Below are 20,085 nucleotides of genomic sequence, written 5' to 3'. Positions count from 1 at the left end.
TTCACATCCTGTCTTGACTACCACAATTGTCTCCTCGCCGGGCCCACATGTCTCTCATCACCAATGGGATCCAAATGTTGCTGACAAAATAATCTCACTGCCTTTGTGCTGCAATCACATTCTTCCACTTCTGCAAATTCTTCTCTGTTTCCCCATTACTAGGGGAATCACACACAGACCACCATCTCACTCTGCCTCTCCTACCAGCTTGTTCTCATCCTCTGGCTGTTCCTAAGCTCACAGATCTTTCAGGCCTGCCCAGGATGCCTGGAACAAACTCCTCGTACTGTTTATTCAGTCAGCAAATGTTGATGAAGGCCGAGTGAGTTGGCTGAGGTCTGTAATCCCAGAACTTGGGAAAGCTAAAGTGAAAGGATCGCTTGAGGCCAGGAGTTCAAGACCAGCCTGGACAACATAGCAAGACCCCATCTCTATACAAAATTTAAAAATTAGCCAGGCATGATGGCCATGGCTATGGTCCCAGCTACTCTGGAGGCTGAGGTAGGAGGATCACTTGAGGCCAGGAGTTTGAGATGACAGCAAACTATGATTACACCACTGCACTCTAGCCTGGGCAATAGAGCCAGACCCTGTCTGAAAAAAAAAATGTTTTTTAAGAGTGACAGGTGCTCTTTCTAGGTACTGGGGAGATAGCAAGAAACAAAAATGAGTACAGCAGTCAATAATATAAAAGCAAAATAGAATAACAAGCATTGTAAGCGCTCTGAAGAAATAAAAGCAGAGAAATGGGATAGAGAGTGACTATTCCACAAGGTGTCGAGGAAGGCCTCTCCCAGGAGGCCTGGAACCTGCTCCCCACCTTCCCTCATGTGGGGCTTGGGGCTGCCATCCTCCTGCTTTGTCAGAGGACTCCCCTCCCAGCCTGCTCTTGTACGTGTTTATCTTGATTTGAAGATCTGGGAGGCACTGGGCATGTCTGATTCAGCAGGACAACTGTTAAATTATTAACTCATTCAAGACTCACTAGGACTGGAGACATCAAGCACATATACAAATCCCCAAACACAAACTCTGTTCTTTTCCAATTCCTGGTCCAGAACACAAAGGGCCATTTAAATATGGATTTTTTTTTTTTTTTTTTTGAGACTGAGAATCACTCTGTTGCCCAGGTTGGAGTACAACCTCTGTCTCCTGGGTTCAAGTGACTCTCCTGCCTCAGCCTCCTGAGTAGCTGGGATTACAGGTGCCTGCCACCACACCTGGCTAATTTTTGTATTCTTAGTGGAGACGGAGTTTCACCATGGTGGCCAGGCTGGTCTCAAACTCCTGACCTCAAATGATCCATCCACCTCAGCCTCCCAATGTACTGAGATTACAGGCATGAGCTGCCACTCCAGGCCTTAAATAGGGTATTTGATTGACTAGTGAACATTTATCTGAGTGTCCTGTCAAAGTCTGAATTGTGGCTCTATTTCCCCGGAAGCAGGGGGTGTCTACTGGCAGTGGTCACCCAAAGCTGACTCTGTCTTCCCCAGCCAGGCCTCTCCTTCTTCAGACAAAATACAGTGGATCCATGGAATAGATGCTTGGTGACAATGTGCATTAGCTTCACTTTTAAACAGCCCATGGAAGAAAGCTCCCATGGCTGGTGGCCTCAATGGACAGTTTTATTAGCAAGCGAAATGACTACCATTAAATTAGTAGCAACAAAAATTGCTATCACTTAAAAAGAATGCTGTGTCATGTGGGTTTTCCTTTCCGGGAGGGGAAAGGCAAGGAGAGGTATCAAGATGAAGACTAGATCTCCACTTAGACTCGGAGCAAAGTTGTAAATTGCTCTTCTTTTCAAAGGGTCTCTCTCTGGCAGCCAGCTCAAGAGTGGCAGCCATTGTGCCCATCCCAGTTTGTCATTGCCCTAGGTTCTTAGTGTGGTCTGTTTAGATCTGCCCTGCCTAATACAATAGCCACTAGCACAGGGGCAATTGAGCATTTGAAACGTGGCTAGTCGGAATCAGCATATGCTGTAAGTATATGCTGATTACAGCATATACTTACACTCTGGATACACTCTGGATGTTGAAGACTAATATAAAGAAGTGGAGGTGAAATATCTCACAAATAATTTTTATATTGGTAACAATTTAAATGATATTTTGGGGTCTAAGAAAATATAGTATATCTTAATTATATTAAATCACTATGATATAAATTAGATTTCAAATAAAATGTATCCTTCAAATTAATTTCATTTGTTGATTTTTACCCCTTTAGAGTGGCTATCAGAAAATTTAAAATTACACATATAGTTTTGCATTTGTGGCTTGCATTACATTTCAATGAAAAATCCCTGAGTTAGCATCGGATCTCTGGTTTTTAAAACATAGTTTAAAGCAGTTCCATTTTGCTCACTAGAAATTTTACACAGAGCACCCTCCACTATCTAAAGCAGGTAAAAGTGGAGCTGCCCAGGTTGAAGGGGGTGGATATTTGCAGGAAAAAAAAGTTGGAGGTGCATGGCACGGAGCTGAGGAGCCCCATCCATTAGCAGAAGACTGTTAGGGTCATCTATTATTGGATCAGATCGCCCATTCATTTGAAATTGAGGGGAGGATACTCAGAGGCCCTTATTCAATCACCCTAAGTGGAATCTGATCATTATCTTGGAATAAACATTCCAAATGGAAGGTGAGTGCTGGAAGACAAGGGAGATAAGGAAACCATATGGCCTTGTCACCAGAGGCTCCCAGAGTCTTATTTTTGAAAGGATTAATGCATCCAAAGGGGGATCATCATAGTTCCGTTTCTTGAGGCAGAGGCCCTAGCACCTCATTTAGGGATATGAACTGTCCCAGGAAGAAAGGACTAGGACTCAGGATGCATTCCTCCATGCTTATCTTTTCCTCCTCCCTCATACTCTGTTCATCTCCCTTCATACCAAAGCCCCCAAGCTGGCGTAAATGGATCCCCAATCTCTAAACTGTACTCAGCATCCCAGGCCTGCAAATTTGGGGTCCTGGATTGCTCTCCTCCTTGATCTAGCACCATTGCCAGAGGCTCCACCTCTGTCTCACCCCCATCCCATTCCTGGCTGACCACTGGTGGCCGCCAAGGTGGTATACAAGGGAGAGGCATTTTCCAGGCAGGGGTGGGAAGGTTTCGGTGGGTCTGTAGGGACTACGGAGCCAGTGGCAGGCTGAGAGTCCCAGCCATGGGGGCAGGGCAGGTAATATGAGCCCCGGAGAAAGGGATCTGGGGCTAAGGGGAGTGGGAGGCGAAGGCGACGGGCTTTTGAGCACGTTCTCTCCTCCCCACGTCACAAGGCACTTCATCTTTCATTCCTCTGGCATTGCTGTTCTTGCACAGCTGTTCTCTGACCCACAACTGGAGATTGTTGAAGGCAATTGATTTAGGTACAAAAGTGGATGCTTTAAGCAGGGTGGCTTCGGGATGATGTACTAGTAATCGTTGATATCAGTAGTAATACAAAGAATAGCTAGTATGTATTGAGGGCTTACTCTGTGCCAGCGCTTAACTTGATGATCTTGTTGATAATCAAGCTCTCTGATAAAATAGCTTATGAGGTAGGTTCTATTTTACCCAGGGGTAAACTAAGGCTCATAGAGGCTATGAAATTTGCCCAAGATTGCACAGTTAGGAAGCGCTGAAGGCAGGAGTCCAACTCAAGAGGTTGGACCTTGGAGCCCGGTTAGGGATGCAGACAAGGAGGCCAGAATGTGCTTATTCCTGTCAAACCTCAGCAGTCTTGGTCAGTGACAAGCAACTGGGAGACAGTTGCCAGACTCTGTCTGTGCACACTTCGGATGGGCCCAAGGTAACCTGGGCAGTTGCCTCCGGCTACCAACCAAGTAAGCCTGAGCTGTGGTCTCATACCTCACTTGCTGGAACAATCCAAGCCCACTGTTGTCCAAACAGGCCTGGCCAAGAAGAGGCCACTCCTTTATCCCTGACCTCCAGCATGGTCACATCTTAGGGCAAGGTGGGAACAACAAAGGGTGTATGTGGGTGGGCGTAGCCCCACAGAGCTCCAGCCCACAGGCTTCCCTGCTTCAGGATCGCCCTGGCTGGTGGCCTGGGTTTCGGGATTTTCTGTGCTCTGAGCACATCTAAACATTTGGAGAAAAACAAGAAAGCGAACAATAGACGCTTGTGGGCTGGAGAACAGGGCTAATTTCCCCCAGGGACTAGAGCACTGTTCATAAACTGCCCCAGCTGCACTCTCACGGTCAGGATGTCACCGGAGCCTTGCTGAATTACAGCCTTGTCCTCTCCGGGGGCAGGCTGTGGGCTCCTGTTATACATCGTGGGGGGAATGCAAATGCCGTGGGGGAGCCAGCTGTTCAGGGGGAAGGCATAGTCTCCTGCTTGAATTTTAGGAAATCACACAAAAAATATGCATCCGAGCCTTGGTGCTGTAGCTCTGCCAAATCATCCTCTGACAGACATGTCCTGATCACAGCTGTTTGCCTCACAGGAAAAGAATCAGGTTTCTGTCAAGCGGACTCTGGGCACAGCCCCAGAGAGTCTGATGGGGTCCCAAGGACCTGGAGAGTATGCGGAACTAACTTGTGTGGAGAGCAATTTGGCGAGGAGGCAATGGCATTGGTGTCCTCAAAAAGAGGCCCAGGGCTGGGTGTGGTGGCTCATGCCTGTAATCTCAGCACTTTGGGAGGCTGAGACAGGAGGATCACTTGAGCCTATGTGTTAAGACCAGCCTGGGCAAGATGGTGAGAACCTCTCTCTCCAAAAAAAAAAAAAAAAAAAAAAAAAAAAAGAAAAGAAAAGAAAAGTAAAAGTTAGCTGGGCATGGTGGTGCATACCTATAGTATCAGCTACTCAGGAGGCTGAGGTGGGAGGCTCACTTCAGCCTGGGAGGTCAAGGCTGCAGTGAGCCGAGATCGTACCACTGCACTCCAGCTTGGATAACAGAGCAAGACCCTGTCTCTTAAAAAAAGGAAAAAAAGGCCCACTGGTTATTGTGCTGAGTAGGGTGGGCATGGTGGGCCAATGGTGGGCTTCTTGGAGCTGGCGCCCCTCAGGCTTTTTGGACAGTTGCTGCCCATCATCACAGACAAGGGCAGCAGGGGCAGGGTGTGGTAGGTCAAGAACAAGTTGGTGAGTGGAGGGGTGCAAAACAGAGCTCAGACCCCCTCCTCATTCACAGCTGGCCGGGTGGTGCCGACCAGGCCCTGTCAGGCTAAATCCCTCCATCCCATGCTCCCGACCTCCATCCCCCAGACCCCAGACAACTTGTGAGGGATGTCCCTGTCTGGATGGCATCCCTGGAAAAGGCCGCAGTGTTTCTAAAGAGGCCGTTCAGACATCACATCACAGTCCCAGACGGTCAAGTGGCTCCTGCGCTCACTTGGCAGGTCTCCCTGAGAAACGCTTTGGATCAGAGAGTACTGCTAGGTTGTTTTTGCCTGAAGGAAGTAGTAAGAATTCAGCGAGCACCCCACAGTTGAAAGAAAAGTCAGTGGCTTTACTTGCTGAAAGTACCAGTACAGAACCCCCCGAGAGGATGTGAGGCACCACACACTAGGTGCCCCAGATGAGGGGCCTTTGGGGAAAGTGAGAGGAATTGAGAAACAAATGGTTTGGCTTCTGGAGAAGGAGGAAAGGGTTTCTTAGTGTCTAAGAGGTTTAAAATGGCTGTGCTATGCCATGCCTGGAGCAAGATCCAAAGGCAAAGGTCAGGAGCATTTTGCTGAAGAGGTCTTCCTGAGAGCTCAGCAGTCCTTCCTGCCCTACTTCACTTAGCAAACCCTGACTGAGGACTCCTGGGACGCACAGGATTGAAAGACGAACAAGAAAGCTCACCTTCAAACTCCCAGGCCAGCCCTCTGTCCATGCTGACGGTTACACAGTGTGGACAGGGCAAGAATAGGAGGTGGACAGCCAGCACACAGCGCACACACAGACACTGGAGCCTGGGGAGGCAGTAGCCTGAGCGGTGTCTTCAAGGGCAAGCCAACACTGGCCAGGCAGCCAAGGAGGTAGGGTAGATATTCTCAGCAGAGGGAACAGACTGTGCAAAGCCTGCCAGTGACAGCATGGCCCTCAGGCAGAGCGTGGACAGTGATAAAGTGACAGGTGCCCAAAGAGGAAAAGGTATACCTTATACTCTCTGCTTTTTAACTCCCTTGATTTTCTTTTTTGTTTTTTTTTTTTTGAGACAGAGTCCCACTCTGTCGCCCAGGCTGGAGTACAATGGCATGATCTTGGCTTACTGCCTTCCAGGTTCCAGCGATTCTCCTGCCCTAGCCTCCCAAGTAGCTGGGATTACAGGTGTGCACCATCAGGCCCGGCTAATTCTTGTATTTTTAGTAGAGATGGGGTTTCACCATGTTTGCCAGGCTGATCTCGAACTCTTGACTTCAAGTGGTCTGCCCGCTTCGGCTTCCCCAAGTGTTGGGATTACAGGCATGAGCCACCACACTTGGCCAACTCCTTTGACTTTCTATACACCTGGCACACGGGAGCTTCAAAACCTTGTGGCAGGAGGGCCTCTCTCGAGTCAAGTGCCATCCCTTCTGGTACATTAACTAAAGGCCTGTCCCTGGCTTCTGTGCTGTAGTGACTCCCACAGGGATCGGTCTCCAGGCTACTCCCTCCTCCCATACCTAATGCTTTCCTGAAAACCCTCTGGTCCACCATGCCAGAGGCAAGCAGTACACTTGCATGTTATGAGGGAAGGGTCTGTTCCCAGGAAGCAAACCAATATTATCACTGTATTTTCCTGATTTCTGGTCTCACAGCGTCGCCCCAGCCCAGTCCTGAAAAACTGCTATTAAATCAATGCAGCTTTAAAATTGAGAGAATCCGGTAGATCCCAACTACACCCACCTTTTAGACACAATCTTTGACCATATACATTCAGAATTTCATATATGCTCCCTAATTGTATTCTTTTTCTTCACAATTGGACACACAGTTGACTGGCTTAACTCCAGTGAGCATCTGATGGAGGCTGAATAACTCCACTTTCAGCACGCCTAATGATTCCCATCTTGGTCTCAATTATGTGAAATCTGTGAGACCTGCCCTTCTTATCACTAGCATCAGCACTTCATTTTTCCATTTCCACTTATTCTTATACAATAATAGGGCTAAAATACAAGAAAATATTCAAATACTTGCACAAACACTGCTGAACAGTCCAAAAGTGATGCTGCTGAAATGGAGCTGTTGGCCAGCAGGCAGCACTACCATGTGATGGCTTTGAAATGTTTTCCTTCACCTGCCAGTCTGGGAGTTCTTGAAACCAGAGGCTGGTTCAAGGGGTTGGGGTAGTGGTGGTGGTGTTGGTATGGGTCATTGCAGAATGTATGAATAAAAGGATGTGCCAGGAAAAGTTATAGGCTGAATGTTGTCTAGAACGATCGCACCATCTGAAGCGCATGGGGTTATAAATCCTGGCACCTACGGCCCAGATGGCCAGGCACTGCTGTAGGTTGAGGCTGCTGGTGAAGGCTTCTCTCCAAGCAGCTTGTGTTGCATCCCAAATGTGCTCGATTAACCTTCCAACATCTCCGTCTGGAGGTGCATGGGGGTGGGGTAGAGACTGCCATGATATTTTATAGCTGGGGAGATTCTGCACACTCATCAGGAAGGGAGGTCAAGTTCTAGGTCACACCTTCCCAGACGTGGCTCCAGGCTGGCCTGTTGCAGGGGGGAATAGTGGGGGAGAAAGAAAAAGCTGCTATCATCTGCAGAGATAGGGGGCTTACTGGCCAACAGAGTGGTGAAAGGACACTTAGTGTTGCTTGAAGAAATTCCTCAGGAGGCTCAAGAGTGCCTGGAAACAAACACCCAGGATTTCTCTGCCACTTAGCAACCCAGGTAGTGGAACGTGACTTACGTCTCTAAGCTTGCAGTGAGTGTGGTCCTGGCCAAGCTCAGGCTTTCTAAGGGCTATACTGAGAAGAGAGTCCCTCTCCTCAAAGATACCTGATTACCAAAAATCTTTCCTCAAAGCTTCTTACTCTGGAGTCAGAGTCCTCCCTGAAGTGGTAAGAATTTTGCAAGAAGTGGTAGGTGGAAACCTGGTCTTTTAGTTCATGACTAGCATGTTAGAAGGGACTGAACCCGGTCATGAGGGCAGGAGACTTGGCCTCCAGGCTCACCTCCATGCTGTCTTTCTGAACGGCTCTGGACAAGTTCCTTCATTTGCAAAATAATACTGTTGGTCTATGATGGATTAGCTTTAATACTCGAGTTATTAGAGTATTGGTGAAATATGACAGTATGTGAAATGTGAAAATCATAAACTGTGATTAAAAATAAAGATCTTAGGAGGTACGTATGCTTTTTGCAGCTGGGAAATGTAAGTCCAACCTTGGGATTTATACCAAACTACCACAGGAGAACTTTTGGGCTCCCAGTCAGGCCTCAAACAGGCATCACAAAAGGATAAAGTCAGTTGCTCCTGAATCCAACCCTCCCAAGCTGGTTCTTCCTTCATCTGCCCTGGATGGAAGGGTGGCAATTTCCCTTCAAGATGCTGACAGTATGAAAGCTTTGTTTGCAAGCTGGGGTATGAACACCTCCTTTTTAAGATTAAACATAAGACCAAGCATGCTTTTCAGAGCTGCTAAGGCCCACATTTTGTGTTTAGCTTTGAGTTCCCAAGACCCAGTCTGAAAGGCAGTGTTTCCTCTACCTTTAAAGAAGAAAATGGGAAAGAGAGGTGGGTTTGGGGATTCTTATTTTGCAAACTTCCCTGGAGACAATGCAAAAACTCCTCTGCAGCAGCAGGTAAACACCTGAGCTGGGAAGGAAAGCTACCTGGTAGTCCCAATGAATACCGGCAAGACAAGAGCAGGGAAGAGGCGGGGCAGCTCCCCTACTAGCTGAAAGCTTACTTTTGTTTGAACCACGTCCCAACCACCCCCTGCCTCCCCTCGGGAGGGAGGGAGGGACCAAACCAAGAAGGGTGTGATTTTCCCGAGGGGCAATTGCTAAAATGAAGTCAGACATCGTGTGGGGCTAGAAGCTGTGGCTGCAGGAAGCCAGGGCTGATGCCCTTCGCGCAGCCTCTCTCTAGCCCTGAACCTGTGGGAAGAAAGTACTCCCCCCTTCCAGCCCGTTCAGGTTGGTTTGCGCTGGAATGCCACGCTTTTCAAAGTGTCTGAGTGATAGGCACTTTCTAAATATGTACAGCGATGGTCTGATAAGCAACTAAGCGTCTGGCTTCGTGGGTTCATGCCCCGAGGCCGTGCGGCCGGGGGAGGGTTGGGGGCTCAGCTCCAACCTCAGCTCCTCCTTACAGGCCCGGCTTGGAAACGGTCCCGTTCACTGCTGGGGTTCCCATTTTCCCATTTTTACTTCTGGGACTGGAAGAACACAAGAGACATCTCCCCACCCCCATCTCCTGCATCCTGCCCGCGACTCAGCCCAGGTGACCCAAAAGGCTGAGTCAACTTGGTGCAACCGGAGCGTCCCCATCACGCCGGCCGCCCCCAGCCCCCTTCGCCCCTCGCTTGGCCCCACAATGCGCCCTTGTGCAGCGCCTGCAGTCAGGCCGGGGATTTGGCCCAGAGATGGGGAGAATATTCGTCAGATATTTAAAACAGAGCCGAGAGAACAAAGCAGGCCTTTGTGCAGCGAGGCGGCCCGGGAGCTGGGAGCCGGGCTCCCCTCCCTTCCTCCTCCGAGCGCACAGGGCTGGGCCAGGCGAATGCGCATGCGCGCAGCGACCAGCGGTTCCGGGCCAGCTTCTACCCCAGGTAAGCCGGGCGCTGCGTTAGCCCCTTCCCGCCCTGCGCCCCCGGCGGCCGGAAGCAGAAGCTGGCTCTAGTCCGCAGGCGGCTGCATGTGTAACTGAGAAAAGAAATAGTCATCCTCCATGTTTCTATAGGACGCACAGATCAGGATAAAATGATACACCACTTGAGAAGCCAGATTTTAAATGACTGGAAATAATAGGACACTTGGGTCATGTGAAAATCAAGATATTTGGAAAATAGGCCATTTTCGGATGCTAGAAGTGGAACCTTTTGATAGGCACAGGCTTCTTCCGGGTTGTTAATGCTGGAAGACCGGCTCTTTCATTTTTCTGTTCACCGTCACTTGGAATTTGGAAGACGTGTTGGTTGTTGTCAAGGGCCCAGCTTTTGTTTTAGGTTGTGGGCTGACTGGACGGTGTTTATTTATTTTTTTAAAAAAATAACTAAATAGCTAAATACAAGGATGCATGGTACAAAGATGAGATTGTGTCATGAACCAAGAAATGTATAATTAATGAGATTTTATGCAGAAGAAAGGGGAAAAGAGTAGCTATTAAATACATGTTGTTGGGGAGGAAGATTGAAAGTTTTCTCAAGTAGGATAGACTAGGAGTGAGTTGGTGGGAGGTGGCATATGCAAAGTACTCCCATTCTGCTTTATATTGACAGTGTTTGCACCCCACAGGTAATGGGTGCTAGCAGACAGAGGTTAGGGGAAGCCAGTGGCCGGCTTAGAAGTCAGTTATTGTGCTTGAATCATTCAGATGGGTGAGAAAGGCAGTCCCAACCAGATGATCTCACAGCCTTCCAAACGCAGCTCCTGGAGCATGTTCAGTGAGGTTAGATGGACCTCCCCATCAAACAAGTCAGGGGGCGCGCAAGGACTCAAACGGGGTCTCATGACTTGTAGCCTAAGTCTCTGTAGTAGCCCACCGTGCGCCAACTGTGGACACACATCTGAGGAATTTATGGCTTTCTTTTTCCTTCATAGCTCAATTACCTGGTGGTCACAAGAAAGCAAAGGGATTTTTATGTGACTTCATTTTGGCAAGAAGCTCCCTTACCAACCTTGACCTCCAGGTCTCCATGGCAAATGCTGCTGGGACATCATTGGCACCAGATCATGTCCGTTAAAGGCCACGCTGCAGCAAGGACAGGTAAACATTTTCATGGCAACAGTCACGTAGCAAACTCATTCTTAAATGTGGGCTGGTTAGTTAGGATGATGTAAGTGGTTTTTTTCCACTCTCTTCCACATTCTGGCTCCAGAATTCTAGGCCTAGGACATAGTCAAAGAATGTACCTTGGGGTATGAGGTAAGAAAACAGGTTGGGGTGGGGACTTGAAGTACCTTCTAGATACAAGGACAAATTATCTTTCCTTTCCCAGGTGACAGTTCATTTTCTGTCTTGGTTCAACAAAGGTATGTTATCTTTATTTAAAGGAAGCTATAATAGATAGTCTCCAAGATGGCAGACTTTAGTTCTTTCCTTCCTCAGATTCATGGGCTGCTTCTCACCCCTTAAATCTGGTCTACCTGACCAACAGAATATGGTAGGAGTGACATTCTGGAACTTCTAAGGCTTGGTTTTAAGAAGCCTTGCAATATATGCCTGGATCTCTTAGAACCTTCAATACTGGAACACTTGCTTTAGAAATTGGCTACCATCCTGTGAGAAGTCCAAGCCACAGAGAGAGGCCAGAAATAGTTGATGCATTTAAGAGCCCTAGTTGAGCTCTCAGCCAACATTCAGCATCACTGCCAGCCACGTGAGTGATGCTGACCTTGGACGTCCAGCTTAGTAGAACCTTCAGTCCTAGCCATTCCAACTGCAAGATATCCTGAGTGAGAACTAGTTAGCTGAGCCCAGTCAACAGAGATGTGAGAGATAGCAATGCACTGTTCTGAGACACTAAGTTTTAGGGTATCTGTCCTGTAGCAGTAGGTAATTAAAGAGGAATGACATGCTAGGTAGGTTGGGGAAGATAGGAGAAGACCTCCTGATAGCCACTTTGAAAGGCTTTATTTCTCAGGATTTTTTGCCCCTGCATTCGCCTAACACTATTCCGGCTTTCTGAGCTGTGTCTGGCACATGACACCACATAAACCTTGTACTGCTAACTGTGCCATGTATATTGGTCTCCTCAGGTCAATGGTGGACACCTTGAAAGTAGGGACCTATTTGGTTTGATTCCTACCCTCCTTAGCACGGACAGATTTGTCAAGCTGTTCCAGTGGATAAATATGGAGGATGGCTGCTGGAAGAGCATCTTGAGGTGCTTATGTGGCTTGGCTTCTGATCTTTGACATCTGATAGCTGATGAACATGCTATTTGGGCCCACCCGGGAGCCAGCCACACCATGGGGGAGTCTGAACCTCACCCACATTGTGGCTGCTCAGGGGAAGGAGACCAGGGCCAAGAATGCAGTTGCTAACCTCCTGCTTAGATTTGCCTCTTTGGGGGCAGCCCTCGAAACCTAAAGAAGAGCTAAAACTGTGTGGATGGGAGAACCCAGGAGAAGCTCAGAACCTATTGTAGGAAGGAGACAGGGTCAAGATCTCCCCCAGCTGCCCATCTAGGGATATGGATGTTTAAGCCATGCTAGGGTCAGAAGTGGCAACATAGGTTAGCTTGAGTAGAACCTGGTGCCTGTGCAGGAACCCTGCCTTCTGTGGGCTACTTGGGAGGCCAAGGAGGGAGGATGGCTTGAGTCTGGGAGGTCGAGGCTGCAGTGAGCCATGTTTGCACCACTGCACCACAGCCTAGGCAACAGAGTAAGGCCCTGTCTCATAAAAATAAGAAGTCTGGAGAGCCCAGTGCGTATGCAGAGCTTGGGAGAGAGAGAGAGGAGAAAGGCAGGACAAAGGTGGCTCGGGAGGCGGTCCTTCATTCTGCCAATAAACATTCTTTTGTAAATCGTATCTGGCTTGAGGCACAGGGTAGGCAGAAAAGAGCAAGGGAGACAAAGTCCCTGTCTCAGGTAAAATACCTAGAGGAGTTGTGGCTCCGATACACATCTCATGACACAGGCAGAGCGTAGCTGACCATGGGTATGGGGGAGCTGTGGTCTTCCCTCCTCATCGTATCCCAGTCTTTTGGCTTTGTGAAAGACCTGGAACTCCTATGCTATGAGGTGGTAATGAATGTGGGCAGTAGAGCCACATGATCTAGTCCAGGTCCCGGCTGCATCACTTATTGGCTGTGTCACCTCGGGCAAGCTACTTAAACTCCTTTAGTGTCTCATCAGCAAAAATAATAACAGTAACAGTGCTTCATCTCAGGGTAGTCTGAGGATTTCAAGCGATCCTCCTGGCAAAGTGACCCCTTAGCTCCACGTGTAGCACCGCAGGCGCTCCGGAGCCACCTGCTTCTATCCTATGTACTTCCCACAAGGCATGGGAGGGCTCTGGATGTGAAATTATCTGCAAGGTCCAAGTAACTTTTGCTTAGAAAAAACAAAAGGGATGATGAGAGAAGAAGAGGAAGTCTCACATAGGAATGAAATTGCCCAGGGCCCTGTTTCCCGAGAAGATCACACAGGAGTCATATGACATTTTTCTGACTTTCCTGGTCAGGGTGCTTGCCTGTGTCCCACCACCAGGAACTGTCCACGCATGCTGAGTTTCAACAGCACTGAGATCCTAGGCTGCTTTTCCTGAAACTCAGGAGAAGCTTGGGCTTCCCTACCACAAGACCAGAGGTGGCTCCCAGGTAATTGCCTGGTAGATACAAGAGCCATAGAGGACTTGGAATTATGAGGGTAGGGAACTGCAGTTAGGGGGATCCCAGAGTTTCAGGAAGCATTTTGGTTCCATCCCTTGACTCCACTTCATGGTCTGGCATATGGAGGTACCAGAAGTGCTAGGAGAGCTGTGATTGGCAGGCCTTGCTCCCTGCCCATCTTCCCTCTTAGCTTTCCCAGAACCATAGCCCCCTTCAGACTGGGCATATGGGCAGATAACACAGGATATCGTGCTGGGGACGCATTTCTGAGAGGGGGCGACTGCCCTTGCCCATAAGTATGAGTTACCTTTGCCAAATATCCCTGCAGTGTAAAGTGATCTGCAAAGGGGACCACAGTCCTTTGTTCTACACCCATCGAATGTGCTGAAATCAGATTCTTTTCCAAGCAACACATCCACATTATGCCACCATTCAGACGACAACAAGAGCTAATCATCCTAAGTATGAGATGTGTTCTCTGGTGAGATGCCTGCACCTCCACGGGGAAGGTCATTCTCTTGCAAAAATGCCCACTTCCTCTCATCTTTCAGGGACCCCCTTCCTGACCAAAAAGCTCAAGGTAGGCAAATCTAGAGCCCAGTGTTTGGGCTACATTCCAGACTCCTGGTGTTTCCAACCCACAGGGCTTATATTCACTGCAAATCTTTACTCTCCTTAAAAGTAGTTTAACAGAAAGAAGACATTTGATCTTTCCTTAGTACATCTCAGTAGTTAGATTTTCACTGTCATCTGAATTCAAGACATAGAAAAACAAAGCACAAAGCTCTACTGGTCCTTCTGGTTTACCCACCATATTCCATTACCTTCTAAGAAGTCTGCCTTATTAGCATGTCTGATCACTTGAGGAACACCTGGCTGGAATGTTTAGATGGTAGCAAGGGAATGATTCGCTTATTTTCCTCCTCAGATGTAATTCTTTGGGCTCTCCACCCAGGGTCACTACTAGCCCATATGGCATCTATGTCTGAATTAGAAAAAGGCACCCCTTCCTCTTTGTGGATACAGCCATGCCAGGGCACAGCTTGGCAGGCCGAGTGCATGCTGAATTTCAGCCCCCATCTGCCCTCTGTGCAGGTTGGCCTTTTGCAGTGAACAGCCTGCACAACTGTACGTGGTGGCCTTGCCTATACTCAGTGTTACTAGCTCTCATTTCTCTTGTGGGAAAGGTGGGTGTTGGAGAGGGAAGGGAAAGAAGATGTTTGTTGCTGTACATTGTGGACAGGTTCCCCAAGAATGATACTGTACTGTGGGCATGTTTTGAGGTCTGGGAGAGTTTCAGGGCATTTTACAGCTGGGCCCACTTTCCCTGGGACTGAGAAGTAGGGCTTAGAAATTATGGCAGTCCTGGAGGAGGGAACAGCTGGTCAGTCTGCCCATAATCCTGCCCAGAAACCTGACAGCAAACAGCCCTGGATTTGCTCATTTGAATGCTTTAAGGGAATTTCCAAGAACCCTTCACCCTCTTCTGAGAAAAAGAAGGCAGGTCCATGGTGCTATTCTCCCCTTGCCTCCCATGGAGATTTGGTCTGTGGTTAGGACATCTGGGCACAGGAAGTATTAACCCATCTCCGCTTTCAGATCTAAATCCAATCACCTGTCAAGGGGCTTGCCTTCCTCACTTTGATGAATTAATTTACAGAGCTCTCCATGGTGTGGTCTGGGGGTGTCAGGAGGGGGCAAGTCTAGAAGATTCCCTGTGGGATCTCAGGGGTATCATCTTTCCCAGCTGTAACCCAGCATAAACACCTCTAAAATTGAATGAATAGCACATAGCATGTCCCTAACATGAATAGACCTCGGGAGGAATCATAACATCTATTTTTTTTCTTTTTGGTAAATGGATACATTAATAGACCCAACATAATCCTGTAAGTAACCAAGGGCTATCAGGAAATGCAGAGATATTTGTTCATTTCCTATTCATTCATTCATTCATCAAACTACTGAGTGTCTACTATGTGCCAGCCCAGTGTTAGGCTCTGGGGGTGAGGAGGTGAGTAAGAGAAATGCGCTTTTGCCTTTCATTTGAATGCCATCTTCCCAGACCACCCTTCTATGACCACCCTCTTCCCAGACTTGGGACCTCCTGAGAACACTCCCTTTTGGTAAACAGCCCCCCGCTTTAATTACTTGATCCACTTTTGTCTTCCCCACTAGACTCAACCTCAGGAGGAGAGAGACCATGTCTGCAGGAATCAAAATGAATCAGCACCAATCCTGGCCCAGGATGATATGGGTTGACTGAATCAGTTGTTCCCCATCGAGTGTCCTGGAAGTCAGAATGGCTCTTTCCCTGTGATGGCCCTGGGCTTAGGCCATCTGGCCCCTGTGGAGGGTCTAATCCCAAGTGAGAATTCTGCTCCTGAGAGGGCCAGGACCAGACAAAGTCTCTCCTAAAGGCAGTGACTCTAGGACAGATGGGACAGTGACTAAAGGCAGGGCCTTAAGGCAGTGACTCTAGGACAGATGGGACTCTGGAGGCCTGGATGGTAAAGGAGTAACTGGAGCTCAGGGATGCAGGCCAGGTTAGAGGCATGCTCTCCCATCCATTCCAGGTGCCCAGGTTCCAGGCTGACCCCTCTTTTAGGAAAGAAGTAAAGACATTAAGAGTAACCCTCTGTGGGCCTGTGCTGACCTATCTGCCACCTCAACCCCTGGGTGTGCCAGAGGCATGAGTGACATGGGAAAGGGGAGTGACTTGGGGGCTGCTTGGCCTGCCTCCTGTACCCCAAAGCTCTGGGTTTGATTACACTCACTGTCACGGTGCACAGAACCTGCGTCACCACTGGGGAGATCAGCTGGGTCCTGATTGCTGACAGCATTGTTGTATTCTTGCTAAGCTACTACATCTTGGCTCTGTTGTTATGTTTCCAATAGCAACAGGAGGAAAGGCAACTTTTTCTACTTTGAGAGTTTATTTTTCCTCCTGTAGGATGGGCTGTAAAGAGCCCAGGGCCCCAGCCTGAAGACATGATGCCCTGGGGGACCGTAAGGAGAAGGCCAGTTTAGCTCTGCCCCAGGCAAATGGGGTGACTGGGGTCATGGAGGAGCCAGGAGCCAGGAGCTATCAGCTCTTCTGGAACTGGGCTCAGCTGCCCTCTTTAGTTTTGAATGGTTACAAAATATCCATGGTGGCTGAATGGCAAGAGAAGAAAGGTGGCTATGGAGAAGTGCAGTGACATCATCAGCACCTTGGGCATCACTTGGGATGTGAAGACAAAGAGAATTACCCTGCAAGCGTGGATGAAAAATATAGGGGTTCTCTCTGGCAAGGGGCTTTTGCTTCCCATTGAGAAGGAGCTGCCATCATGAATGGGTGGATGGATGCATGGACAGGTGGGTGGGTGGATGAACGAATGAAACAATGAGCATGGGATGGGATTTTCCAGGGATTGAATGAGTGACAAAGGAAGGAAAAATAAGTAAAAAGTCAGGAAATGCAATGAGGCGGTTAAACTATCTTAGATAGAGATTGTCAAGGAGTGATTTGGAAAGGCCTTACCCCCCTCCCCTCCAGTCTTCATTGGCTTCCCCTAAAGTCATTCTAAATAAATAAACATGCAATCTAAGTGAAAAATAGAGTGTTTACTATACAGAACAGCCTGATGAAGGCCCCCTAGCTCCTGCATTGCCCAACATTCCATCCATACGTTCTCCTTTACAGAAACTCCTGAGCTGCTACTCATCAACTGCAAGGCATTGTGTCTGCTTTCTCCAAATCCCATCCCAGACCAATTGTATTCGGGCTGTGGACAGACAGGTGAGGGCCTGAAACATGATTAGAGGACATTGGGAAAATAAACTTTAGATTCACTTGAGAATAGGAAGAGTTAAGGAACCTTAAGCCTTTCAGTCACTCCTACTTAAGGATTTGGGGTATTAATTAACAATAGCAAATCATTGGGTAGATTGTCTCTGCTCTCCCTTCAGTAAAAAATGTTAAGTACAGCCTTTCCCCAGGGAAGGACCAGTAGGAATAGTTCACTGGGGCCAGGGTCAAGGGTTAGGGGTCAAAGGACTATACTCTCTAAGCCTTGAACCAATAGTGTGAGCAGCTAGTACAGAAGTGAGCAAGGCTCTTCTTTCATCGAAGGTTCTTAATCAGAAACCAGAGCTGTCTAGAGGGCCACAGTGAGTCAGATTACAACAGCTACCCATGGTGGGGATGGGTCAGAAGGGGTCATGTAGAGGCTGTAGGTAAGTTTGCTATTCTTAGGCCCCTACTACCTCAGGGGTCTGCTGACTCACTTGGGAACCTCTGGACTCCTGGGTAGATCCAGTCCAACAACTTGCCTAGTTCTTGGGTAATCTTGGATTGCCTTTAATGCTAATAAATAATAAGACAATATGGACTTTTTTCTCTAAAAGAAAGATGCAATATCATTTTTAAGCCAATGCAAGAGGTAAGGTGAGGAAGTCTGATTCCCAGAGAAGCATCAGTTTTACCCCAGATCTTAGAAGGACTCCTGCAGGGAAAGGGAGAGAGAGGGGCTAACCCTGGAGTAGTGACCCTGGAAGCTTTGGTACTGAGTCCCAACAGGGGTAGGAGAAAGGTACATTATATTTCGGGCAAGGATCAAATGAAAGTCTAGGAAAAACATCAACCTTGGAGACTGAATAGGCTTGCCACATTAGAAGCCTCAAAAAGGGTCTTAGGTGTCCCTTTGATCAAGGAGTAGACAAAAAAGGTGCCCCACACAGAAAATAACCTCCTCATGAAGGCAAGTAGGTTTAATGCGTTTTCACAGAAGGGTGGGAGACCATTTCATTTTCCCTTTCTTAGGACAGGCATCTGGGGATGCTTGCCCAAGAGGTTATATGTTCACTGTGGCCTAATGTCTTTCAGAGTAGACTGTCACTAACTCTGATTCCTCCTGCTCATGGATTCCTTCCACCAGACCTTTGGCTTCCATTTGTAAATGTGCTTCAGCCTGAGGGTGGGGGATTGGAGGGAACTGTAGTACCTGACTGTCTAACTTGCTTCCTTGACTTCAGGACTAACCTTTTTAAAACTCATGACTTTTCCTTCTTTATTTAAAATCTCTATCTTTTAACATTTTAATTAACTCATTTTATTGATCTATCTTTCTAGTTAATAAACAAAAATAAATCTTCTCCAGGGAGCATGTATCAGAAGGGAAAAGAGTTCCTACTGGCTAGGGCTAAAAGCTGAGTTGCTTGTGTGAACTTGACCTTGAGCATGATCCCCAAATGACAGTTGTCTCCATGTGAGTGGTTTTTATCTGGTCTCCTGCTCTCTTAGCCCTGACCAGGCTATATCTGTTGCTAAGACCTAGAGGAAGAGACTTGGGTTAGCCCATGAAGCAGAGCAGCTAAGCTAGGAATTCTAAGAACAAGGGACAAAAGAAACAACAGGTAGGGAAAGTGGAGGGGGCACTTCTTTCCCCAGATCTGCTGCCACGGTACAGCCTCCTGAATTTGAGTTTCTCAAGTAGTCAGGGCTAGGCTAAGTGCAAACTGAGGCTACAGTTAGTAAAGTGATCTGCCTAATGCCTTACAATTACTGGGCACTAGATGTTTTACATTTAGAGGCAGCATCAACAACCCTGTAGTATCAGAATTCTGGTGGAAAAAAAGAGGAGAATTTAATGAAGGGACTGTTTATCAAGCTATGGGCAGGGTTTAGGGGAACTAACAAAGGAAGGTGCAATACTTTAAGCTTAATAACATTGAGGGGGCATTACCATCCTTAAATCCAAATAATCAAGAGGAAGGAATAGTTAGGAGAATCCACAGAGAGTACCTGTAAGGAGGGGGCTTCCTCATAAGATGGTGACAGTGCAACTTTTGGCAGAGGGGCAAAACTAATCCACAGTGATTTGACAAAAGAGGAACCAGGAAAATAAACATCTCTTCTGTCATGTAGTTTCCTGTTTGTATCTCTCTTTCCCTGGGCACAACCAGAAACTAGAGGTCAAAGGCACCCATTGATGAGTCTAGACAAGTCGACAGCACAAAGGGTGGCAAGTGAATCTGGAGAGCAAATGTAAGATAGCCAGCCTTCCGGGAACACAGATGAGATTTGTTTGTAGTAACTTTCAAAACTGTTTGCATCCTTCTCCATTGCCATACCTGTTCCTGCATGGCTTGCAGATGCTAGAGTTTATCTGCTGCTTCCTTATATCCTGGAACCCCCAGCCAGGTTATCAGTGTCTAGTTTCTGGACCTGCCTGCTATCATTCCATTTCTTTATCAAAACCTGTTCTTAAGATTTTTGCCTCTGGCCATGACAAAGCAACAGGATCCAGATTTACCCTTCCCCTGTACCCAGCTAGAAAACAACAAGATAAATGTACTGATGGCTTCAGAGACCGCACAGCACACAGTGCAAAACTATGACCCATGAGATAAAGAAAATACATGTGGTGAGTGATCACCACAGTTTCTGATTGGAGGCACATTCTGGACTTTACAGCAGGGGAAAAATATCCCAAGCAGAATATAATAGTCTTGCTGAGTTAAAATATAGAAATGAAGCTCAAGGAGACTGTAGATTGAAGCTGTGGGACAGCGTTCCAGAAAAAGGGGACTATGTTAAAAAAAAAAATCTCCAGAAATCTGCACAAGTGCTCTATTGAGTGATTAATACTAAGATGTTCATACCCAGAGT

Source organism: Cebus imitator, unplaced genomic scaffold, assembly GCF_001604975.1.
Source record: "Cebus imitator isolate Cc_AM_T3 unplaced genomic scaffold, Cebus_imitator-1.0 Scaffold13, whole genome shotgun sequence".
NCBI classification, from domain to species: domain Eukaryota; kingdom Metazoa; phylum Chordata; class Mammalia; order Primates; family Cebidae; genus Cebus; species Cebus imitator.
Note: the sequence above shows the minus strand (reverse complement) of the source record.